Source organism: Lampris incognitus, chromosome 3 (genome assembly GCF_029633865.1).
Source record: "Lampris incognitus isolate fLamInc1 chromosome 3, fLamInc1.hap2, whole genome shotgun sequence".
Lineage (NCBI taxonomy): Eukaryota > Metazoa > Chordata > Actinopteri > Lampriformes > Lampridae > Lampris > Lampris incognitus.
In genome coordinates, this window is record NC_079213.1 from 26,666,415 (window position 1) to 26,690,738 (window position 24,324).

General features: G+C 46.0%; 1 protein-coding gene across 1 annotated transcript in view; it reads right to left on the bottom strand.

The window, feature by feature from the left end:
* The window catches only part of magi2a (membrane associated guanylate kinase, WW and PDZ domain containing 2a), a 333,028-nt gene that overhangs the window by 68,504 nt on the left and 240,200 nt on the right, over window positions 1-24,324 (bottom strand). The window lies entirely within an intron of this gene.

Below are 24,324 nucleotides of genomic sequence, written 5' to 3' on the forward strand. Positions count from 1 at the left end.
CCACACATGAAGAAGTTGACACCCGTCTGCTCCTGCATGCATTACATGCAGCAAATGCGGGCTCAAAGTCAGTTATCATCACAGCTGAGGACACTGATGTCATGGTGCTTTGTCTTGGCTTCCAGAAGGACATCACCTGTCCCATCTACCAGAAGTGTGGGACTCAGAACCGCACACGGTTTGTCGACATCACCAAACTGGCAAGTTCACTTGGAGACAGCATCTGTGACAGCCTAATTGGCTTACATGCCTTCACAGGCTGCGACACTGTCAGTGCATTCGCTGGTCGAGGGAAGCTGAATGCCCTGAAGATAGTGAGAAAGAACACTTCCTGCCAAGAGACTTTTAGTCAACTGGGACAGACATGGAATGTGAGTGATGAGCTGTTCCAGAAAATTGAGCAGTTCACCTGTCGGATGTATGTTGCTAATAGCAGCACTGCTGAGGTGAACAAACTGCGTTACCAGCTCTTCTCCACCAAAAGGGGAGAGGTTGAGTCCAGCCAGCTGCCACCATGTAGAGACTGTCTCTTTATGCATGTTCAACGAGCCAACTATCAGGCAGCAATATGGAAGTGCTGTCTGCAGGCTAACCCTGTGGTGCCAAGCCCTACTGAGTATGGATGGACAGACGATGAAGGCAAGCTGGCCATTTGCTGGATGCGCTCCCCACCTGCACCAGATGTGGTCTTGGAAATGCTAACATGCAAGTGTGTGCATTCATGCAAAATGCCAAGCTGCATGTGCCTGTCAAATGGACTTCCATGCACAGACATGTGCAGGTTACAGACCTGCAGTAACCAAAAACAGCAGGATGGTCCAGAACTGGACTTTGAACTTGGGGAGTCAGATGATGAGAGAAACGAGCAGTTTGATGAATGACAGTGTGATGATTCTGATGGTATTACTGTGGTAGTAGTCTATTGATGCACAGGATGTTGATTCTGGACTTGGTTACCCAGAGCTTAATAACAATAATGTAACCATATTCACATATACCCATTACCCTACCCATTACCATTACATATACCCACTAATGATATGGGATTACATGTATCATTGACTAAGTATATGTAAATGTCAATGTTGTTTAAAATATTAAAATAGTTCATTACCTCACTATGGTATTCCTTTTTATCATGTATTTTGATTGTGTATTTAAACAAATGTATAGAGACCAGTTTGTGACCTAACTGGCTTTGGTCTAGTTCTCATTTAAGGCTCACAATCACCTCACACAATGAAATAGTATGGGTATATTATACATTTTCGGAATCTTTACAGTCCTGTGAGTATTCCAGTTTTTGTGTTTTGTGTCCCTGATATTCCTAGATGCCACAGGGCTAAAAGAAAGTATATAGTTTAGGCGAAAATTGCAGAAAGATGTGTGTTATTGACGGGTTGAAGAGCTCAAGTGACCTCTATATTTGTGAGAAATATCCACAACAGGGCTTGAATGAAAGCTAAGAAGGTCCCCTTTAAAATGATACCAAAGACAATATTATAGAACATTGAAAAATGTCCTGACCATGAGGCTAAACCAGGATATGCACCAGCCTCTAAAATGCAATTTAGTTTAGCGGGTGGTTAACTTCATGAGCTGATAACTGTGATACAGCTGCCACTCAGGAATGGTTATCATACCAAAATATCATCTACAGACATGGATCCTTTCAAAAATTATAAGTAAGTTTTGCCACCTTGAGTGTACCGAAATATCGTCTGGCCCATGGACTATATATGTGTAAAACGGCTTCCCCAAGGAAACAGATTGAGTCATTCCACGTTTGAATACCACACAGAAAACATGCTGCCCGTCAAGCTCAAATAGGCATTCATACACTCAGATGACATGTACAGTAAAAATAACCCCACCCAGGTGGTGTGGCGGTCTATTCCGTTGCCTACCAACATGGGGATCGTCAGGACAAATCCCCACGTTACCTCCGGCTTGGTCGGGCATCCCTACAGACACAACTGGCCATGTCTGCGGGTAGGAAACCGGATGTGGCTATGTGTCCTGGTCACTGCACAACCGCCTCCTCTGATTGGTCGGGGAGCCTGTTCAGGACGAGGGGGAATAGCATGATCCTCCCACATGCTACGTCCCCCTGCTGAAACTCCTCACTGTCAGGTGAAAAGAAGCGGCTGGCAACTCCACATGCATTGGAGGAGACATGTGGTAGTCCACAGACCTCCTCCGATCGGCAGAGGGAGTGGAGCAGCAACTAGGACGACTCGGAAGAGTGAGGTAATTGGCTAAAAAAATACAACTGGGGAGAAAAGGGGGGGGAAAAATAATTCCACCCAAGTTCAAAGTTTTGTGTAGTAATGCTTACAGAAAAGGAACCCTCGCCTTACCCTCTGATGGGTTGGGAGGAACTGACTTTGCCTTTCAGATGATCAAATTCTTGCGACCTACTGGTCTTTCTATGCTTTAATCTAGCCTTCTCTCATTTTTCTCAGAGCCACTGCAGGTTTACAAGACTAAAGAACCCCAAAATAATACCACAAAATCCACAAAGACATGTGGGGAGGATCTGGAAGCACTGACGAACACAATTCGGCATCAGTAATTGCTGGAATGGATAGCAACCTATAATTCATAAACCAAACTCCCTCGCAAATCAAAAGGAGAAATGTTCGCTTGTGTTTTGTGATGATAATCCCTATCCTGTCTCTCAAACTCAACAAAGTGCGGCAAAAACAGGAGACCCCAGTCCTTCAGGAAAGTGAATTAGTGTTGTAATTAAACATTATTTTGCTAAGCCCAAGTGAGCCTGTTGTTGGTTAAACACACAATACTGCAGCTTGGTTTAAAGGACACAAATTAAGAAGGACGGACAATTTTCCGGCTTCTATCTCACATCTTAAGTGCCAGAGTTCACTTTTTCATCAATGGCTTTTCCATGACTTCGCCGTAACTTTTCATTTAATTTCCTTGACCAAAAAAAAAACAAAAACCACTGAGAAGATCCATTTCAACACACGATATAATGTGAAAGTTAGTCTGTATTTCATATACTGTATATGAGCCAATCTAGTACTTGCAACAACTTCTCACAGCTCTATTTGAAGTCACTTATTGTGGAAGTTGCACTTGTCCGACATACGGTCGATGACATAGCTAGCTTACTAACTGCACAGCTAGCCAGTGGACGCACATGTGGGTTTACAGAGACAAACTGTCGCATGCTAAAACACACAGCAGCGGTTCCACCCACTACTACTTTTTTTTAAATTGGTCAATTAGTCTTTCACAGAGTGGATATTGCTTTAGTTGGATTTCGATGAACTTTTCAAAAACTTTAACGAAATGATTTCCAGGGCCTGGAAGTTGTGTTTTCAAATTTACAGACTTTTCCTGACGGTATAAGCTCTGAGGTAAAGAGGCTGGGCTAGCTGAGGGTGTTTAGGTTGTGACTTGGCTTCTGGAGAATGTTAACCTCCTCATAAGACACGTGCAATCCAGAAGAAACGGATGTACCGTGTGTCGGCCTAGACACACACCAACTACATACTCAAATGCACACAAATATACTGTCCGGTAATGCTAGATACACTGAGGTGGAGCAGCTGTTTAAAATACATCTGTAACAACCCCAACATGTTGGATAAACCAAAAGCAAAGATTCACCACAAAAGGAAACCCAATGAAGATCAGACAGTCTACATGAACACAAGAATACTGAGATTTCAGGGAGTCCGGGTAGTGTAGTGGTCTATTTCATTGCCTATTAACATGAGATTCGCCAGTTCGAATCCCTATGTTACCTCCAGCTTGGTAGGGCGTCCCTACAGACACAACTGGCCGTGTCTGCGGGTGGGAAGCCGATTGTGAGCATGTGTCCTGGTTGCTGCACTAGCGCCTCCTCTGGTCAGTCGGAGCACCTGTTTGGGGCGGGGGGAGGGAGGGAACTGGGGAGGAATAGTGTGATCCTCCCGCACTACGTCCCCCTGGTGAAACTCCTCACTGTCAGGTGAAAAGAAGCGGCTGGTGACTCCACATGTATCGGAGGAGGCATGTGGTAGTCTGCAGCCCTCCCCGGATCAGCAGAGGGGGTGGAAGAGCGACCAGCATGGCTCAGAAGGGTGGGGTAATTGGACAAGTAAAATTGAGTGAAAAGAGTGGGGGGGGAAATAATATTGAGATTTCAATGTGATTTATGGTTTCCAAGACTGACATCGCAGCTGACGTTTAAATTGTCCCCCATTCATCTGATACGAGAAGTTAAAACAAATGTTGTGACTTCTTTGACAGGACTTTGTTCCATTCAAGCCTGGTCTGACATCCACGACAAAGCGGCCCGCTGGTCAGAAAAGTCAATGTGACAGCCGCACATTTAATGACGAATCGGTTAATTAAGCAAATTTTAGGCGATAGCGTTTTCCTTTGTTATTCCAGGGTACATTTCATCCAGCTCTGTTCTCTCCACAGCTCGTTTCCTGCTGGTCTTGTGCGTATAAGCTTTGTGGAAATGATGTCCTTACGCTCCCTTTAATAGGCGGTCGCATGCGCCAATTGTCCCAACATCTGAGAGCGAGAACTTAATAACAAGGGGTCAAACAAGACACACAAAAAAAGAAAGAGCTGAGCTCAATTCTTCAAGACATTCAGAGAAACAGAAAGGACATACTGAACTGTGACTCGGCACTTATTGTAATCCCACCCCCCTCCACCTCCAGTGCTCTGATTTATTTGGTTAGCACTGGGCAACACGCATCTATGCACGCACACACACATACAGACACACACATAACAATCCTTAGCCCTTTTCTTTCCTTTCTTTTACTTGAATTATGACTGACACGATGTTGTCATCTGCTGGGAGTGAAGACAGTTGTCTTTAATGAGACCCTTTTGTTATGCGCTAAATGAATAATTATGCAAAGCAGCTTGTTTTATTAAAGCCTCCCGGATGCTGTTCATTAAATTAAATCATGTATTAAGGTTGAATTTATTCAACTAATGTCTAACTCAATCAGATTAAGGAAGAGACAAGTGAAATGTAAAAATGAATGAGATGCGACTCGAAACTCAGACGAATCTTGCAGAGTGAAGTCATATGATTTTGCGCGGCGCTGCAAAAGCTTAACGGCGTATCGTCGCACCCCGCCTTGAATGAGAGCCGATCTGATTTAAAAAGCGTTACACATTTAACTGGAAAGTTCCCTGCCCTCAGTGTGCACATCCAGGCAGTACTGATGAGCCACACTGTCTATTAGAACTTGGACAGCTTCGGTGCAACTATATTTACAGAGGGAACAGTCTTTCCCTGTTCAGAGAGCCTGTCCTACAGTTACAACAAGTACCAGTGAGCACTGCAATACTGCTTACCCACAGTTCAGCCTCCATCATTGTTATGGTTTATTTATTTAACGTTGAAAGTTGTGGAAACAGGGATTCGGTTTGCATAATAAGACAGTTTGTACACAGAGACTTCAGCAATTCTTCCAAAACATCATCAGACTTGTCCAAAAAGTTTTCAGTGGACACTCTCTTGAGATAATTTCACTGTCCAAATTATTTTGGTACTACAGCCATGGGTACTGCCATAAATATGGTTCCTGTGCTTTTCTAGGATCTGCTCCCCATTGATCGAGAGCAAAAACAGAAACTTAGCTCTCCATCTCTCAGCAGTAGTTCTTCCGCCATATCGTGAGATCAGCAAGCGAGGGTCCTAGAGCTGGCTAAGGCAATCAAGACCACTACTACTACTACTTTTGGCTGCTAACCATTAGGGGGTCACCACAGCGGATCATCCGTTCTCTTCTCTTTCTGTCCTCTGTCACACCAGCCACCTGCAGCTCCTTCCTCACCACATCCATAAACCTCCTCTTTGACCTTCCTCTTTTCTTCTTCCCTGGCAGCTCCATCTTCAGCATCCTTCTCCCAATATACCCAGCATCTCTCCTCCACACATGTCCAAACCATCTCAATTTGGCTCTCTTGCTTTGTCTTCCAAACCGTCCAACCTGAGCTGTCCCTCTAATATACTCGTTCCACTCCCAATGAAAATCTTAGCAACTTCAACTCTGCCACCTCCAGCTCCAACTCCTGTCTTTTCGTCAGTGCTGCTGTCTCCAAACCATGTAACACAGCTGGTCTCACTACCATCTTGTAAACCTTCCCTTTAACTCTTGCTGGTACTCTTCTGTCGCAAATCACTCCTGACACTCTTCTCCACCCACTCCACCCTGCCTACACTCTCTTCTTCACCTCTCTTCCACATTCCCCGTTACTTTGAACAGTTGACCCCAAGTATTTAAACTCACCCGCCTTCGTCACCTCTACTCCTTGCATCCTCACCATTCCACTGTCCCCCCTCTCATTCCCGCATATGTATTTCGTCTTGCTCTTACTGACTTTCATTCCTCTTCTCTCCAGCACATACCTACACCTCTCCAGGCTCTCCTCAACCTGCACCCTACTCTCACTACAGATCACAATGTCATCCACGAACATCAGTCCACGGAAACTCCTGCCTGATCTCATCTGTCAACTTGCTGCAGATCCAGTCTTTACGGGAGGAGACATCAACCTGGTTAGAAATACAGTAGTGGACAGGTCTGGTCGTCCCCTTGCATCTGATGGTGCACTAACAACAGTGCTTCAAGAATTACAGAACTCTCCGGCAATGACTGACACATGTTGTGTAGTAAACCCTCATGCTCAAGAATACACATTGTAGTCTCATGCTCATAACTCATATTCTAGGACTGATTATTTGCTTTTATCACAATCTATGTTGGAGAATGTGATTGACTGTAAAATCCATAATATCATCATTTCAGACCATGCCCCTCTCGTCAGTCATCCGCTCTCTTTCTGTAAATAGCCATAAAAGTAAGCAGTGGAGATTCAATCATTCTTTGCTTAAGGATGAAGTGTCTGTGTCTCTGGTGAGAGAAAATAACCGATAACATAAATGTAAATCTAAATTCTGTGCCCTCAATACAAATAGTATGGGAAGCACTTAAAGCAACCTTTAGCGGATGGGTAATTAGTTATTCCATAGCCAAAAAGAAGAGAACGATGAAGAAAACATTCTACCTCGGCAGGCGATGGTCAGTTGCCTGCATTCACGCATGGATGATCATAGCCTTACAAATATGTTTAGCCTTCGATAGGGCATCTTTACCTCCACGCCCTTTATGGAATAACCCCCTATTAACTGCCGGAGGTATAGTGTCACGGTATAAGCCAAGTGGGGCAGATTGTGAAGGATGGGGACATGGTACCCTTTAACGCATTGAAAAATCTGTTTGATTTAAGAGTTGCTGAATTTTTATCATATTTACAATAAAGCTCCACCAAGCTGAGGGGGACTGCCTCGGGGAGGAGAGTAGTTTCGGCACTATATATAAGCTGTTGTCCCTCGCCTCTTCAGACCTTCCATTAAAGATCAACGGGAGAGGGAATCGGGCATATCCCTGACCATAGCACAGCGGGAGACTTCAAAACACACAACATCTTTATCTAAAACTCTGCAAATAAAAGTAGTGCACAGAGCTCATACTACACCATGTAGATTAAAGAAAATGGATCATTCCCTTTCACACAGGCACACAGCACTTTCAGCAACACTGTTATTCATGTCGGCACCAGTAATGCTAGGATGAAGCAATCAGAGATCACAAAAGCCAGGCTAGTCAGAACGCTCGGGTTTGCCAGAAAGATGTGACGGCATCAATTAATTATCTCTGGTCCCTTACCTGTGAGGGGTAATGATGAGATGTACAGTATGATTAGTATTACTATTGCAAACTGTTCTCTTCTCCCACATGTCTTTTCTCTCTCTCTGAATGATGTCTTCTCCTTTCTCTTCTTCTGTGTGTGAATGGTGTGACGTGAGTCTCCCTTGTGTGCACGTGAAGTCTGTCCTCCTCCCAGGTCTCCATGTTGATGGTGGTCGCCACCTGGACACTGCTTGGCATCCCCCTCATCACATTTTCTTTTTATATATCTTATAAATCCATGTAATTTTGTAATCCTGTTTCAATGTTATATCTTCCTCTCACTAAGATGCGTGGCTATTTTTTTTATTAGTATTATTTTTCTTTACATGGTGATGCTGGTTGCGTGGCTCAGGTCCTGGGCCGTTCCGGTGGCGTCTGGACACTGCTTGGCATCCTCCTCGTCATATTCTTCATATATTTTATAATTCCATTGTAATTCTGTTATCCCCTTTCAGTGTTGTATTGTGTAAATTGTGTAAACACAACATCCAATGCATGTTGTCCGTCTTGGGAGAGAGATCCCTCCTCTGTTGCTCTCCCTGAGTTTTCTTCCTAGTATTTCTCCCTGTTAAAGGTTTTTTTTTAAAAACATTTTTATAGAGTTGTTCCTTATCCGATGCGAGGGTCTAAGGACAGGATGTTGTGTTGCTGTAAAGTCCACTGAAGCAAATGTGCACTTTGTGATATTGGGCTAAACAAATAGAACTGACTTGACTTCTCAGGGTCATGGGGATGCTGCAGCCTATCCCAGCAGTCATTGGGCAGCAGGCAGGGAGACAACCTGGACAGGCTGCCGGTCCATCTCAGGGCCCCCACACACACACACACACCCACCCACCTAGGGACAATTTAGCATGGCCGAGTCACCTGATCTACATGTCTTTGGACTGTGGGAGGACCTCGACCCCGAGTAGGATAAGCGGTTTGGATAATGGATGGATGACTTCACATTTGTGCTGGCATGGCTGTGGAGAGGTAGGAAACCTCACGCACTTGTTGTGGCATCGCCCTCCGGTGAGGAGCTTGTGGAATAAGATTGTCTTCTATTCTGGATGTGAAAATACCCCACTGTCCATTAGTCTGCCTCTTAGGCACAGGGGTAGAAAATGTGCAGTCAACACTCATGCACTGCATCACAGCATTAGCTTCTCTGTCAGCTAAACGTATTATTATGATGAATTGGAAATTACACAAACCAAACTGCTTTAGTATTGACAACCGGTTTAAGGGCTTCATGGAACAGGCAGGCTCTCCTGTCTTTGAATAATATCGTGGAAATGACGGACCCCGGATCTTTATGTAGCCGGTGGTAAATCTGTTAAATATGTTAAATGATTTTCCACTTAAATTTATTATAGTTTAACTGTTAATATATGTAATTGTTACACTGTCAAGCCATGTAAAATGTCATTTGATGTATTTAAATTGTGAGGCAGATTGTGAGTGTATTTTTATAGTTTTGGTTGTCATTGCATGTTTTGACCAGTAAGTGGCAGTGGCGGACTTTTATTGTAACTCCGTGCAAGTTATCCAAGTGCATCTTGGGTATTCTTTCTTTTTTCTTGTGTGGAGCGCCTGAAGATTGCGGTGTGACAGTGCTCTGACTCCGTAGTATGTAAGGGTAAATATCTTGTGAAATATACCTGTAACATTATTCCAAACAATATTGTATGTCGGTAATTTGACAAGATGGTTTGATTTAGACGCTACTGGAGTTGATGTTCGGTGATTTTGGGCGCGAGCCGTCGACCGCTGTTCGCCATTGCAGGCATGACAAGGTAATGTTGGCGTGAATAAAGCCACACCATGCCATTGCATTTGGGATGTAAAGGTTTTATATGCATTTTAATTCTGTTTAAAGGTAACTGACAGAGTGAGAAGTTGCGCGATCTTCAGGAAGTTCCACATGTCTTTGTTAAACCCTGTTTAACGTACATAGTCCACTGCCGTATTTTGCACCGTATTTTGTATTTATTATTTCCCTTTTTTTAAAATCTTTTCTGTTAAACTTGCCACATCTGTGAACATTTATGAGCTGTTTGCTCGAAAGACACAGGAATGTATGCACTCAGAAAACGATCTGCATTCGAAGGTTCAAACAATAAAATTAAAGCTACAAGAACCCCGGAAGTAATTGTGTCCTGTGTGGTATCTAATTCCACGGGCTACATAATTTTGGTACCAGGAGTGGGGTGTAGCTAAAACTTTTTTTTTTAAATTGGCAACAGAGTGGCTTATTTTTACTTAAAAAAAAATACGGCAGTGGTGAAGATTGCTGGTGACGTCCGTTGGTGTTGAGTCTGAAGCCATCCTGCTGTGGAGGTGGTGACCAGCGAGAGACGACGTGAGGGCATCTAAGAGGTTCTGGTGCTTCCTGTTTCACACGACTCAGCCGTACCAGCGCAGAGGACTCCAGCGCTAACTTCAGCTACAAAGACCAAGATCCAGCAAGGCTCCAAGTTAAAGACTGTCCTTGTTGTATCCTTGAACCAGGTTTTGAACTGAATATCCTCATTTATACTGGACTGAGTAAAGATTAATATATCATTATGTCTAGTGATTCTGGTGATGAAGGGAGTTCACGTAATGATAATGGCCACACCTCAGGTGGCATAATGGGTATAGGTGAAGGTGCTAAAAAAGAAATGCAGACCACCATGCAAGGGCTCGCCAGACTGCGAGATGAGCTCACCAGGTTAAATGGTGAAGCAAGGGCTCAGAGAGCAAGTGATAACAGTGCACCCACACGTTCATACATCTACGTTCCAAGAGAACGCCAGATCCAAGCATTTAGTGGGGAGTGTGGTACAGACAGGAGATCTGTCGAAGAGTTTATTGAAGAGGTTGAAAGGGTTTTAAGATACAGAGAGCAAACAACAGGAGAACAATGTGACTATATACTATCTCTATTGCGTGGCCCTGCATTGGAAGAGGTGCGACTATGCATGAGGGGTCAGTCAGTGGGGCCCAGTGATTTATACTCTTACCTGAGCAATGCATTTGGGGAAAAGCGCAGTTCCACACAGCTTTTGCAGACCTTTTACAACCGTAACCAAACTGATGGAGAAGACCTCCGTGACTACTCCCATGCACTATCCCAGATTTTGAGCTCTGTAGTGAAACAGTCCACAGATGTAATACCTAATAAGAAAACTGTGCTCAGAGACCGGTTTATTGAGGGTTTAAGAGAAGCAGCACTCAGGCGTGAACTCAGGAAAATGGTTAGGGACAAACCAGAGAGCAGTCTTCTAGATGTGAGGAACGAGGCCCTCCTGTGGGAGATGGAGGACAGCAGGTCTCATCGTCCCAGGGTCATAAAGAGCAACCAAGTTACATCAGAGGTTCCGGAAACCCAGTGCTCTATTATTAAAACAAACAATGACCAAGGTATTGCATTAAATGATGTTCGGAGAGCAGTAGCCCATCAAGAAAAACAGCTAGCAGAGTTAGGCAAAACACTCGCTGATCTAGCCTTTGCTGTAGGTGAACTGAGTAAGCGCAGCACTCAACAGACATTCCTAGAGCCCAAGCCACGACCTAGACCCCAGCCAAAGTTCACACCAGATGGTCAGCCTATCTGTTTCAAGTGTAGAGGCATAGGTCACATTGCAAGAAAATGCTCACAGGCCAGAGGGGGTCAAGGGGACGCAACACCTAGTTCTTATGTAGTGCAGGAAAACTCGCACCCTCAGTTGTCATGAGCCACACAACTCGAGGGGAGGAAGCTGGCTCACCAAAAGAGACTCCAGACAGAAGCAGGATCTTAGAGCGTGCAGTCGGAGAATGTAAAACTGTTGAGGTGAAACTACGAGGTGTTACAGTGTCCTGCTTACTTGACACTGGTAGCCAGGTCAGTACAATTTCTGAGAGTTTTTTCAGGGAACACCTGTCAGTGAAAGGTGAAGACATTCACCCGGCATTTGAGTGGTTAAAGATCACTGCAGCTAATGGATTAGACATACCCTATATGGGCTATGTGGAGCTTGATGTAGAAGCCATGGGTCTGACTATCCCAGAGCGAGGTTTTCTGATAGTTAAAGATTCTGAACACTCTTCCTCTGTTCCAGGTCTAATAGGGATGAATATTGTCAAAAAATGCAGAGAGCTAGTACACACTGAGTTTGGCACCACACTGCAGGAGAGGTTTGACTCAAACTGGAGAGAGGCTTTTAATCATCTTCATGCAGTACATGCAACAGACAGACTCTCTTTCGCTAGGGTAGCTGGTAAGGATGTAGTCCATATACCTGCTTCATCTGCTGCTACAGTTATGGCTAGGGGACTCAGGACCGTGAGTGAGGATAGTTCTTTTTTGTTGCTGGAGTCTGTGGGTGTCCCCGTTCCTGGAGGTTTGGTTGTTGTGCCTACTTTGGTTTCATCGGACAATCACATTTTTCCAGTCCGAGTCATGAACATGTCTGATGAAGATATCTGGCTAGGGCCACGGACTAGGCTAGGGGTTTTGACTCAGGTAGACTGTGTGAAAAGTGATGAGCTTTGTGAGGTACAGTTTCAGAGAATCTCAGCAGATACTGAACAAGTGAGTATCAGTGAACACCCCGAAACACCGACAGATGTGCAGGAAATTCTCGGCAAGCTCAATTTTTGTGGTAGCCCAGAACAGCAAGCACAGCTGACTTTGTTACTGGAGAAGTACTCTTTTGTGTTTGCAACAGAAGATGAAGATCTAGGCCACACTGACAAAGTACAACATGAGATCCATCTGACAGATGACATACCTGTAACACAGCCATACAGACGAATCCCACCCACACAGTACAGTGAAGTCAGGGAACATATTGGCAAGCTGCTTAAAAAAGGGGTCATTCAAGAAAGCTCTAGTGCTTATGCTTCGCCCATAGTACTAGTGAGAAAGGCAGATGGTAGTCTGAGGCTATGTGTCGATTACAGGAAACTCAACTCAAAGACAAGACGTGATGCATTCCCGCTCCCGAGAATTGATGAGAGTTTTGATGCGCTGAGAGGGGCAAAGTTCTTTTCGACCATAGATCTGGCGAGCGGATACCACCAGGTAGCTATGCATGAGAGAGATCGGACTAAGACTGCATTTACTACACCGTTTGGTCTGTATGAGTACGTGAGAATGCCTTTTGGTGTTTGTAACGGTCCAGCTACATTTCAGAGACTTATGCAAGTTACTATGAATGATCTCATTTTTCAGATACTCCTGGTCTACCTAGATGACATCTTGGTTTTTTCAGAGACATTTGAGCAGCATTTGGAGAGACTTGAGACTGTGTTTAAGAGACTGGCAGAGACGGGCCTTAAGGTGAAGTTGCAGAAGTGTGCTTTTCTACAACAGTCAGTAAAGTTTTTGGGTCATCAGGTGTCAGCAGAAGGTATAGGAACTGACCCCTCCAAGGTCTCTGCTGTTAAGAACTGGAAGGTCCCAACCACTGCCAAAGAGCTGCAGTCGTTCTTGGGTTTCTGTAGTTACTACAGGAGATTCATTCGAGGCTTCTCACAGATTGCCGGGCCACTGCATGACCTAGTCAACAAATGTTCAGGTGTGAAAAAAACAGGGAAAGTAGGTCACCAGTTTTGTAATATGTGGACACCAGAGTGTGACTCTTCCTTTGAGCAGTTAAAGGAAAAACTTACCTCTGCTCCCATTTTGGGTTTTGCCGATTTCACACAACCATTTGTAGTTGAGACAGATGCTAGTCAGCATGGATTAGGCGCTGTATTGTGTCAGCAGCAAGGTGACACCAGACGTGTCCTAGCATATGCTAGCCGCAGACTACGCCAGGCTGAGAAGAATGACCGAAATTATAGTAGCATGAAGTTGGAGTTGCTTGCCTTAAAATGGGCAGTTGCTGAAAAATTCAGGGGTTACTTGCTTGGTTCAAAGTTTGTTGTCCTGACTGATAACAATCCCCTCTGCCACCTCAAGACAGCCAAGTTAGGTGCTATAGAGCAGAGGTGGGTAGCGCAACTGTCTGTTTTTGATTTCGAGGTTAAGTACCGTCCTGGTTGCAGTAATGCCGCCGCAGATGCTCTCTCTAGGCAGGAGTTTGCAGGGGAGCCTGAAACAGACCCTGACTCGGATTTTGACGACTGTATCACTGTGTGTAACCTGATTGAGCGAGGAACAGTTCTGGATCCTGGTCTTGTCTCTAGAGGTCTGGAGTGTTACAAAGTGAGACAGATCCGTGCTGGGGAGTCGAGGTCTGGTGAGACAGGTACTAAACAGGGCAACACCCCCACACTGCCAGGTTATACCAGAGAGGAGCTGGTAGGTTTTCAGGCCGGTGACCCCACCCTAAAAGAGTTTAGGGCATTTTGGGATCGGGGGAGGAGGCCATGTCCCAGAGAGAGAGCAGCCCTGTCTAGTCAAGTGAAAAGATTGTTGAAACAATGGAGATGCATACAACAACGAGAAGGGTTGTTGTACAGGGTTATCACAGACCCACGTCATGGAGAAGTGTGGCAGTTACTCGTGCCTAGTTGTTTGAGGGACCAAGTTCTAGAAAATGTACATAACAACATGGGACATCAGGGCATAGAGCGCACTGTAAACTTGCTAAGAGGGAGGTGTTTTTGGGTAGGGCTATGCGAGGATGTGGAAAGCTGGGTTAAAAACTGCGAGCGGTGCATTTTGACCAAGATGCCTCAGCCAAAAATCCATGCTCCAGTTCAGGCATTCCTGGCCTCCCGACCTCTAGAAGTGGTGGCTGTTGATTTTACAGTGTTGGAGGCAGCTTCAGATGGCCGTGAAAATGTCCTTGTTGTGACCGATGTGTTTACAAAGTTCACACAAGCGTATGCTACCAAAGACCAGAAGGCAGACACTACAGCTAAAGTTTTGCTCAGGGAGTGGTTCATGAAATATGGGGTCCCAGAGAGACTGCACTCAGACCAAGGTCGAAATTTCGAGAGTGAAATTATAGCAGAGCTGTGCAAACTCTATGGGGTTAAAAAGACACGGACAACTCCCTACAGGCCACAGGGAAACGGTCAGTGTGAAAGATACAATCGCACACTCCATGACTTGTTAAGGACACTCCCACCAGAGAAAAAAAAGCGTTGGCCAGAGCATCTGTCTGAAGTAGTATATGCCTATAATGTCACTCCTCATTCCACCACAGGGTACTCGCCTTATTATTTGCTTTTCGGGGTACAGCCACATCTCCCAGTAGATGCTTTATTAGGGCGTGAGTGTGTGTCAGACAGGAAACAGGATTGGTTGTCTGTTCATCAGGAGAGACTCCGACAGGCACATGAGAGAGCCAGAGAGTACTCAGAGCAGAAGGCAGCTGAGAGGATCTCACTGCAAAATGAGAAGGTGTATTGTCCTCCTGTGGACATTGGTCAGTTGGTTTTCCTACGTCACAGACCCCCAGGTAGACATAAGATTCAGGACACATGGACCTCAACAGTCTACAAGGTAGTTGACATCCAGGGTACCACACACACTGTTGAACCTTTTGAGGGAGGTCCCATTAAAAGAGTTCATAGGTCAGAGTTGCGACCTTGTGCGAAACCAGTTCCCAAACCAAGAACTAGAACTAGGTTACAGACCACTACACAGCCTGTAGCTGAGGATGAGCCTGAGTCACCTGAGGCTGATTTTGTTATTGTTGAGGAAGTCATCCCTCGCCGGCTTGTGCAAGTACCTAACCTGCCTCTTGCAGCAGAAAGTGTTAGTTTACCTGTGACAGCACCCACAGATGAGAGTGACGGTGAAGGACCTGAAGAAGGTTATTCAGATATGAGAAATTGTGGCACAGAAACAGAATGTGTTAATGATGTGCATCCAAACGTTAGCGACAGTGACTTGCCCATTATTGAAAACAGGGACAGGCCCGCACTAACAGAGGATGCTGGTGGAGCAGGACGTAGAACCTATGCACCTAAACCTGCCATTAGGAAAAGCAAGCGGGAAATGGCTGGATCTCATTCAAACCCATTTCATCTGCCAAAGTCAGCCTGTAATGCAGTCTCAGTCAGCACAGACATGGTCTCTAAGGTTTTGACAAGCCTGGGTGCTGCTCTCTTTGAAAAGGCCTTGCAGGGAGTATTTGAGTCAGTTCATGTTTCGTAGTCACCGAGGACGTTGACTATATTTGCAGGGGAGTATGTAGCCGGGTGGTAAATCTGTTAAATATGTTAAATGATTTTCCACTTAAATTTATTATAGTTTAACTGTTAATATATGTAATTGTTACACTGTCAAGCCATGTAAAATGTCATTTGATGTATTTAAATTGTGAGGCAGATTGTGAGTGTATTTTTATAGTTTTGGTTGTCATTGCATGTTTTGACCAGTAAGTGGCAGTGGCGGACTTTTATTGTAACTCCGTGCAAGTTATCCAAGTGCATCTTGGGTATTCTTTCTTTTTTTCTTGTGTGGAGCGCCTGAAGATTGCGGTGTGACAGTGCTCTGACTCCGTAGTATGTAAGGGTAAATATCTTGTGAAATATACCTGTAACATTATTCCAAACAATATTGTATGTCGGTAATTTGACAAGATGGTTTGATTTAGACGCTACTGGAGTTGATGTTCGGTGATTTTGGGCGCGAGCCGTCGACCGCTGTTCGCCATTGCAGGCATGACAAGGTAATGTTGGCGTGAATAAAGCCACACCATGCCATTGCATTTGGGATGTAAAGGTTTTATATGCATTTTAATTCTGTTTAAAGGTAACTGACAGAGTGAGAAGTTGCGCGATCTTCAGGAAGTTCCACATGTCTTTGTTAAACCCTGTTTAACGTACATAGTCCACTGCCGTATTTTGCACCGTATTTTGTATTTATTATTTCCCTTTTTTTAAAATCTTTTCTGTTAAACTTGCCACATCTGTGAACATTTATGAGCTGTTTGCTCGAAAGACACAGGAATGTATGCACTCAGAAAACGATCTGCATTCGAAGGTTCAAACAATAAAATTAAAGCTACAAGAACCCCGGAAGTAATTGTGTCCTGTGTGGTATCTAATTCCACGGGCTACATTTATATGAGATTATATTTTGAAAATAGGTTATATGATTGAATTGTATTGTAATTGATCTGCACCTCCGTCCTTAGCTTATGTTTTGACCCGTTCGATTTCGAATTGTAGATGGTTTTGTACACTATTGTTTCATGGGAAAGATTAGTGTTGTCTAACATTGTGTAACAGTGCGTATATACTACATCAGTAGTTAATCCCGTGTTGAGTCCATAATTGAATGCAAAAACAACAACATGAGTATGAATCTGCCTTTTACGACCCTAATTCGGGTTGTGATGCATTTTAGCAATATGATCAACGCTGAACAGTAACGGCTGCTGTAAAGAGGTGCTATTTCAAGTTTGCAATATTAACGGTAACGAATAAATATGTTTTAAGAAAATATCAGTTTAAAACTGAGTCATCCAAAATCTATCATTAACACTGTTATGATCACACCCGTCATTCAGCTCCATAGATACCGTCACTTGTAGTCTTGTGCTGGTGATCGGATGCAGCACGCCGTGCGGCGAGGCAGACACACACATCAGTACAAGCAGTGGGCAAGGAGTTATCCATTCCACCAGAAGAAGATTGATGCCACCAAACTTTTTTGTAAAATTTTTTCTCCCTTTTTCTCCCCAGTTGTATCCAACCAATTACCCCCACTCTTCCGAGCTGTCCCGGTCGCTGCTCCGCCCCCACTGCCAAGCCAGGGAAGGCTGCAGACTACCTGCCAGACCACATGCCTCCTCCTACGATACACGTGGAGTCGCCAGCCACTTCTTTTCACCTGACAGTGAGGAGTTTTGCAAGGGGGACGTAGCGTGTGGGAGAATCACGCCATTCCCCCCAGTTCCCCCTCCCCCCAAACAGGCACCTCGACTGACCAGAGGAGGCGCTAGTGCAGCGTCCAGGACACATACCCACATCCGGCTTCCCACTCGCAGACACGGCCAATTGTGTTTGTAGGGACACCCGACCAAGCCAAAGGTAACGCAGGTATTCGAGCCGGCAATCACCGTCTTGGTAGGCAACAGAATAATCCGCTACGCTACCAGACGCCCGATGCCACCAAACTTTTGTTATTGTTCTCTCTGTTGAATGAGACTTTTTCCCCCTTTTCTTTCGCCCCTTTTTTCTTTTTGCAGCAGTGACCAGACCATATTTGCCTTTTTCACTACTGCTTTAAAAGTGAAATCATCAAGTGTGGTCAATGCGGCAGGGTGGCGCAGTGGTTAGTGTGGTTGCCTCACAGCAAGAAAGTCCTGGGTCTGAGCCCCGGGGTAGTCCAACCTTGGTGGGTCATTCCGGGTTGTCCTCTGTGTGGAGTTTGCATCTTCTCCCGTGTCTGCGTGGGTTTCCTCCCACAGTCCAAAGACATGCAGGTCAGGTGAATCGGCCGTACTAAATTGTCCCTAGGTGTGAATGTAAATGACGGCCTGTCCAGGGTGCCTCCCCGCCTGCCGCCCAATGACTGCTGGGAGGCTCCAGCAACCCCGCAACCCTGAGAGCAGGATAAGCGGTTCGGATAATGGATGGATGAATGAATAATTGTCTGTCTCTCTCTGTAAGAAACCAGATCTGTGCGAGCAAGCAAAGAAAGTGAAAAGTAACGGCGAGGTGCACTTCACCCTGCTCAACAGTTCTCCCTGCTTTGTTCCTAATCAGGACAGGGACCACTAGAAACACCACACATTAAGTCTGTTCGGTTACCCTGATCTTGTAAAAGCAATTAAGTTACAGCGATTTTTGAAGGTACAGCTCTAGTGTATCTAATGGGAAGGCAATATAACATGCAATGTTAACAAGCTACTGCACACTGGGGGTCATCTCATTACTGCTGAATGGGTAATGGGGTAATCAGTTATACATTACACTTCCTGAGATATTAGTCCATTAACAATAACAATAATAACGATGGATTACGTTTATATAGCACTTTATCTGGAAACCCAGACTGCTTCACACTGAAGGGGGAAACTCACCTCAAACACCATCAATGTGTAGCACCACCTGGGTGATGCACAGCAGCCATTTTGCACCAGAACGCTCACCACACATCAGCTTGAGGTGGAGAGGGAGGAATCATTGAGCCAATTACACAGGGGGGTGATTAGGTGGGCAGATGGAGAGAGCCAGGTTGGGAGTTTTGCCAGGACACCGGGGGATCCCCTACTCTTTGCGATAAGTGCTATGGGATCTTTAATGACCACAGTGAGTCAGGACCTCGGTTTAATGTCTCATTCGAAGGACGGCGTCTCCTACAGCACAGTGTCCCCGTCAACTGCACTGGAGCATTGGGGTTTTTTTTGGTTATTTTATTTTTGTATTATTTTTTACTGGTCATACCCTTGTTTGCAAGTCAACTGACCAATTTTCCACCCATCCCTGTTATTGAGCTGATCTAACCAATTAAAAAAAAAAAGGGGCGTTCAGGTAGCGTAGCGGTCTATTCCATTGCCTAACCGTGGAGGGGGTGGAGCAGCGACCGGGACGGCTCGGAAGAGTGGGTTAATTGGACGGGTACAATTGAGGAGAAAAGGGAAAAAAAATTATATATATATATATATATATATATATATATATATATAAAAACAAAAGGGGCCTTAACAGGAAACTTATATGTGGGGGCCCTATAACGCTGTAGCTATGGCAAATACTATGGTGCGCTCAAACACACAATTGCATCTGCAGTTGTCACAAACTTGTCAGTCATTTTGAATACTCCTCACAATCTCCCGGCCTCAGGCATGCTCGAGTGGGGATGTTCTCAAAATACAACCATCAATCATGTTGCCGACAGCGATACGCCAGCCAATCCTCTCTGCTCTACTCTGCCATGCTGCAGAAGTCTCAAGGTGAAGGAGGGTGTCGCATCTTGTCTTCCATACTTACTTACCTGAGCACACACACACACACACACACACACACACACACACACACACACACACACACACACACACACACATGAATGAAGGTGTTTGCATGCTCAACGGCGACTGCAGGCATGTGCCGCGTGTTCTGTTCAGCGTCCCTCATTACTCCTGTGGCTCTTGCCTTCGCAGCGTAAGTCTGTGTGCGCGGCAATGAGGTCGCTACAAGGAGGACTGAGTGGACGGGAGATAACTATTTTACCCCAGATGGAGCATCTTTTCCATCTCACAGCCATCTGAAAACAGATGATGTATCAATGCAAATTCATGGGGTACGTTATTTTTTTAACCCCCCCCCCTTTGTCCTCCTCCAATGTACCTGGCCAATTACCGCACTCTTCAGAGCCGTCCCGGTTGCTGCTCCACCCGCTCTGCTGATCCGGGTAGGGCTGCAGACTACCACATGCCTCCTCCCATACATGTGGAGTCGCCAGCCACTTCTTTTCACCTGACAGTGAGGAGTTTTGCCAGGGAGACGTATCACGTGGGAGGATCACGCTATTCCCCCGTTCCCCCTGCCCCCTGAACAGGCACCCCGACCGACCAGAGGAGGCGCTAGTGCAGCGACCAGGACACATACCACATCCGGCTTCCCACCCACAGACACGGCCAATTGTGTGTATAAAGACGCCCAACCAAGCCGAAGGTAACATGGGGATTTGAACCAGCGAGCCCCGTGTTGCTAGGCAACAGCATAGATTGCCATGCCACCCAGACACCTATGGGGTATGTTTTTACTGTCGGAGTGAGAAAAAATAAACCCCAACAACCTCTACTATTGTTCCTGGAGAAGAAGAGGAGCCGGCAGTCTGGTCTGCTGCCAGTCTATGTGGGACAACGATAACTTTGTCTTCCTCACACAACTAGAAAGTTATTACACATCCAGCTGGGCTCTCATCAGAGCGATGTCTGCTGGGGGTGGGGGGGGCAGAGGAAAACGTGGGCAGGTGGGAGACCAAATATTGTAAAATGCTCATACCCAGCGTCCGGGTAGCGTAGCGGTCTATTCCGTTGCCTACCAACATGGGATCGCCGGGTCGAATCCCTGTGTTACCTCTGGCTTGGTCGTGCGTCTCCACAGACACAACTGGCTGTGTCTGCAGGTGGGAAGTCGGATGTGGGTATTTGTTCTGGTCGCTGCATTAGCGCCTCCTCTGGTCAGTCGGGGCGCCCCCCCCCCCGGATCCGCAGAGAGGGGGTTGAGCGGCAACCTGGACGGCTCAAGAAGAGCGGGGCAATTGGTCAGATAAAATTGGGGAGAAAAAGGGGGAAAATTGAAAAAAAAATGCTCGTTCCCTGCAGACTCTTGTGCCATCGAACCTGAGACACCCCCCCACCTTTTTCTCAATATTCAAAGTGGTAACCAACGTGCATCCCATGCAACGGCTTGTACAGATAGGACACTCCATCGTCTTACGAGTGATGAAACGTGGTGAAATTGCAGAAAACACCAGATTAGAGTCTCTCTCTGCTTTCAATTTGTTTATCGGGGTGTGTGTGTGTGTGTGTGTGTGTGTGTGTGTGTGTGTGTGTGTGTGTGTGTGTGTGTGTGTGTGTGTGTGTGTGTGTGTGTGTGTGTGTGTGAGTTTCCCTGACCCACTGTAACACACCAGAGGCAACAACAAACAGAAAGGTGCATTGCATAAGCGCCGACTAAAGCGACAGAAATATGGAAGAACAGGCGTGTCTGCTCGTCCAGCTACCTCATCACAGCCAACAAATATTTGGCAGTTGAGGAAAAAAAACAGACAAGCAGACCTTAGAGGAGGGAGTTAGAATGAAGGAGGAGGTGGGGCGTTTAAAATGAACAGAGAGCTTCGGTTTGGAGGCTGTCCTGTTGTTGTTTTTTTCCTTCACTACCAAAATAAAATGGGCAGATCGGGGAACAGGGACGAGGAAAGTGGACAGATAGAGATGGAGTAGGAGAGAGAGAGAGAGAGAGAGAGAGAGAGAGAGAGAGAGAGAGAGAGAGAGATAGAGAGAGCGTGAGAGACAGCGAGAAAGACAGAGAGAGACACAGAGAGAGACAGAGAGCGAGTGAGAGAGACAGAGAGACAGACAGACAGAGATACACACACACAGAGCGAGTGAGAGACACAGAGAGAGAAAGAGAGAGGAGGTGAGGAAGATGTAGGCAGAGTGAGAGACACAGAGAGAGAGACACACACACACACACACACACACACAGACACGGAGAGACACAGAGAGAGCGAGAGAGAGACAGTGAGAGAGACAGAGAGACAGAGACACAGAGAGAGAGAGAGAGAGAGAGAGAGAGGAGGTGAGGAAGACGTAGGCAGAGTGAGAGAGACAGAATTAGTTACGTAACTACGAGGCGCCTCTGATGTAAATTGCTCTTTCCGCCGGCGCTGATGTTCCCTTGAACCGCAGAAATCAGCTGACATCTTTGCCTTCAAAGACACACACCCACACACACACACACACACACACACACACACACTGAAACCTAACAAGCATTTCCCTGCACACGCTGACAGAATCTGGTTTGTATATGGTGCCATAAGAGGAAAAAAGTTGTTTTCACTCTGTGTGTGTGTGTGTCTGTGTGTGTGTGCGCGCACTCGGAGTGTGTTGCTTCCTCCAAACTCAAGGCTCCAGTTGGCGGTCGGCTTCTCCTCCTCTTTCTTCCTCCTCCTCTCAGGCTGTTGCCCTGTCACAGCTCACAAACTCCACCCTGTGATCCTGTTAGCACTTATCAGAGCATGGCTGTGCCCAAATGTCTGCACACGCACGCACACCAGCACCCCCTCCCCCCCACACACACACACGGACCCACACATCTCCCAACAAATCAATACTGAATATACAGAGGCCCACTTCTCTCTCTCGCTCGGCTCTCAGAGGGGTCTCTGGTGCCACCCGGCTGTCAAGAGTGTGGAGTGTGTCGCATGCACACCCACGTATCCACCCTCTCTGATATCTGATACTACAGCCCTGTTTGGTGAATCAAACGTAGTGACAGCACAGATGTAGAACCCCACCACTACCACCACACACACACACACTCGAGATTCCCCGGTCAGGGACTAACTGGATGAGCCATCCAACAAGATCAATAACAATTCCCTTCAAACATCGCCACGTCTTCTTGCATGGGATGTCCTTGGTGAGTAAATAGGATTGGAGGCACTGGAGATAAAAGCACAATTACATTTCTACTAATTCCTCACAGGCTTCTCTCTCTCTCTCACTTTCTGTGTCATTTCATCATCTGTGAGTCCCGCCTACCTTTCACGTCTGCAGACCGAGGGGGAAAGGAAAGTTTAAGCGAGCGCAGGTGGAGGTGGAGTTTTTGAATGAACGGGAAGATCGTGATGGTAATTGATTTGAAAGAATTAAAAGGGGGTGATGAGTCAACAGAAACAGGCTTCCTTGTTGCACACTGCGCAGGGCGCAAACGATTTGGGCCCCCCGCCAGGTCAGCTGCTGTTTTCCCTCCATCAACAGCTCGTCTCATCCAGGTCAAACACACTCTGTAAATAATTCCCGTCGTTGGTTGCAGCTTGTTCGGAGGAGCATAAGGGCGGGGTTCAGTGACTCGGGACGACTCGTATCGTGTCAGAGATGTCTGGACGGTCAGTCGGCGAGTGTTCTTAACTTTCCAGCACTTTCCCGACATCACATCTGAACATTCAACACGCACTGACTTGGAGAACCGTGTGCAAATGCCATGTGACCCGTGTCTTCAGTCGCCTCACGCTCCTCCTCCCTCCTCTCTCTGTCTGGCCGCTCATCTCCATATCTGTGTGCCTGCATGCATAGAGGAACGTGACAGCACTGTGTGTGTGTGTGTTTCAGACGATGATGATGATGATGATGGTGTTTCAGATACATTTTTAGAATAACTGTAGATGGGTGATTGAACACTTAACAGTAACAAACATACCAGGATAACACCCCCCCCCCCGCCGAAACACAATCGTCCCAGGAAGACAGACAAACAGGCACAGGCGTGCATGCACGTTTGCATGTTTGTGCATGCACAAACACACATGTACGCATGCACACACATACAAACACACACAACACTGTCATTTTTATTTCTGTTTGTCTGAAACTCCCTTCCCTCGATCTAGCTGCGATGTCTCCATATCTGTTACCCAGGCGATAAATCTGTCCCCGGCCACGCAAAAGAGACAATGAAGGATGAGACCAGAGAGCTCAAAGGAACGAGACAGAAGACACACACGTACATGTCATTATACAAACGCTTACTGCAATGACACTCATTCCTCTCCCTTTATACTGTGTGTGTGTGTGAAGGACACTACACGTCCCTCTCCTCTCAGGGTGGAGAATAAAGAGCTCTCTGTAACCTTCAGCCTCTCTGAACCTGTGTGCTGAGATGCACACCGCGGGGTCTCCTATTCACAGCGACAGGGGCTGACAGACACCCACTGGTATTGCTCACCACACAACTCAGGTGGCACACAGATACTACCGGAAAAAAAAAAAAAGAACGGAAAAAGAAGAAGATATATCCTCCACTGTGGCACGGTCATTACATCGATCGACACCAGTAAGTGCATCATCATCTTCCTTACAGTGATTTACGTATCAGTGAATCTTAACTATCCAATTAAAACAAGCACACAGTTTAAATGTCGCAAAACTACTGTTGTGATGAGGAAATCAGCAGTACGGAAAAGAGAGAATAGAGAAACCGCACTCAC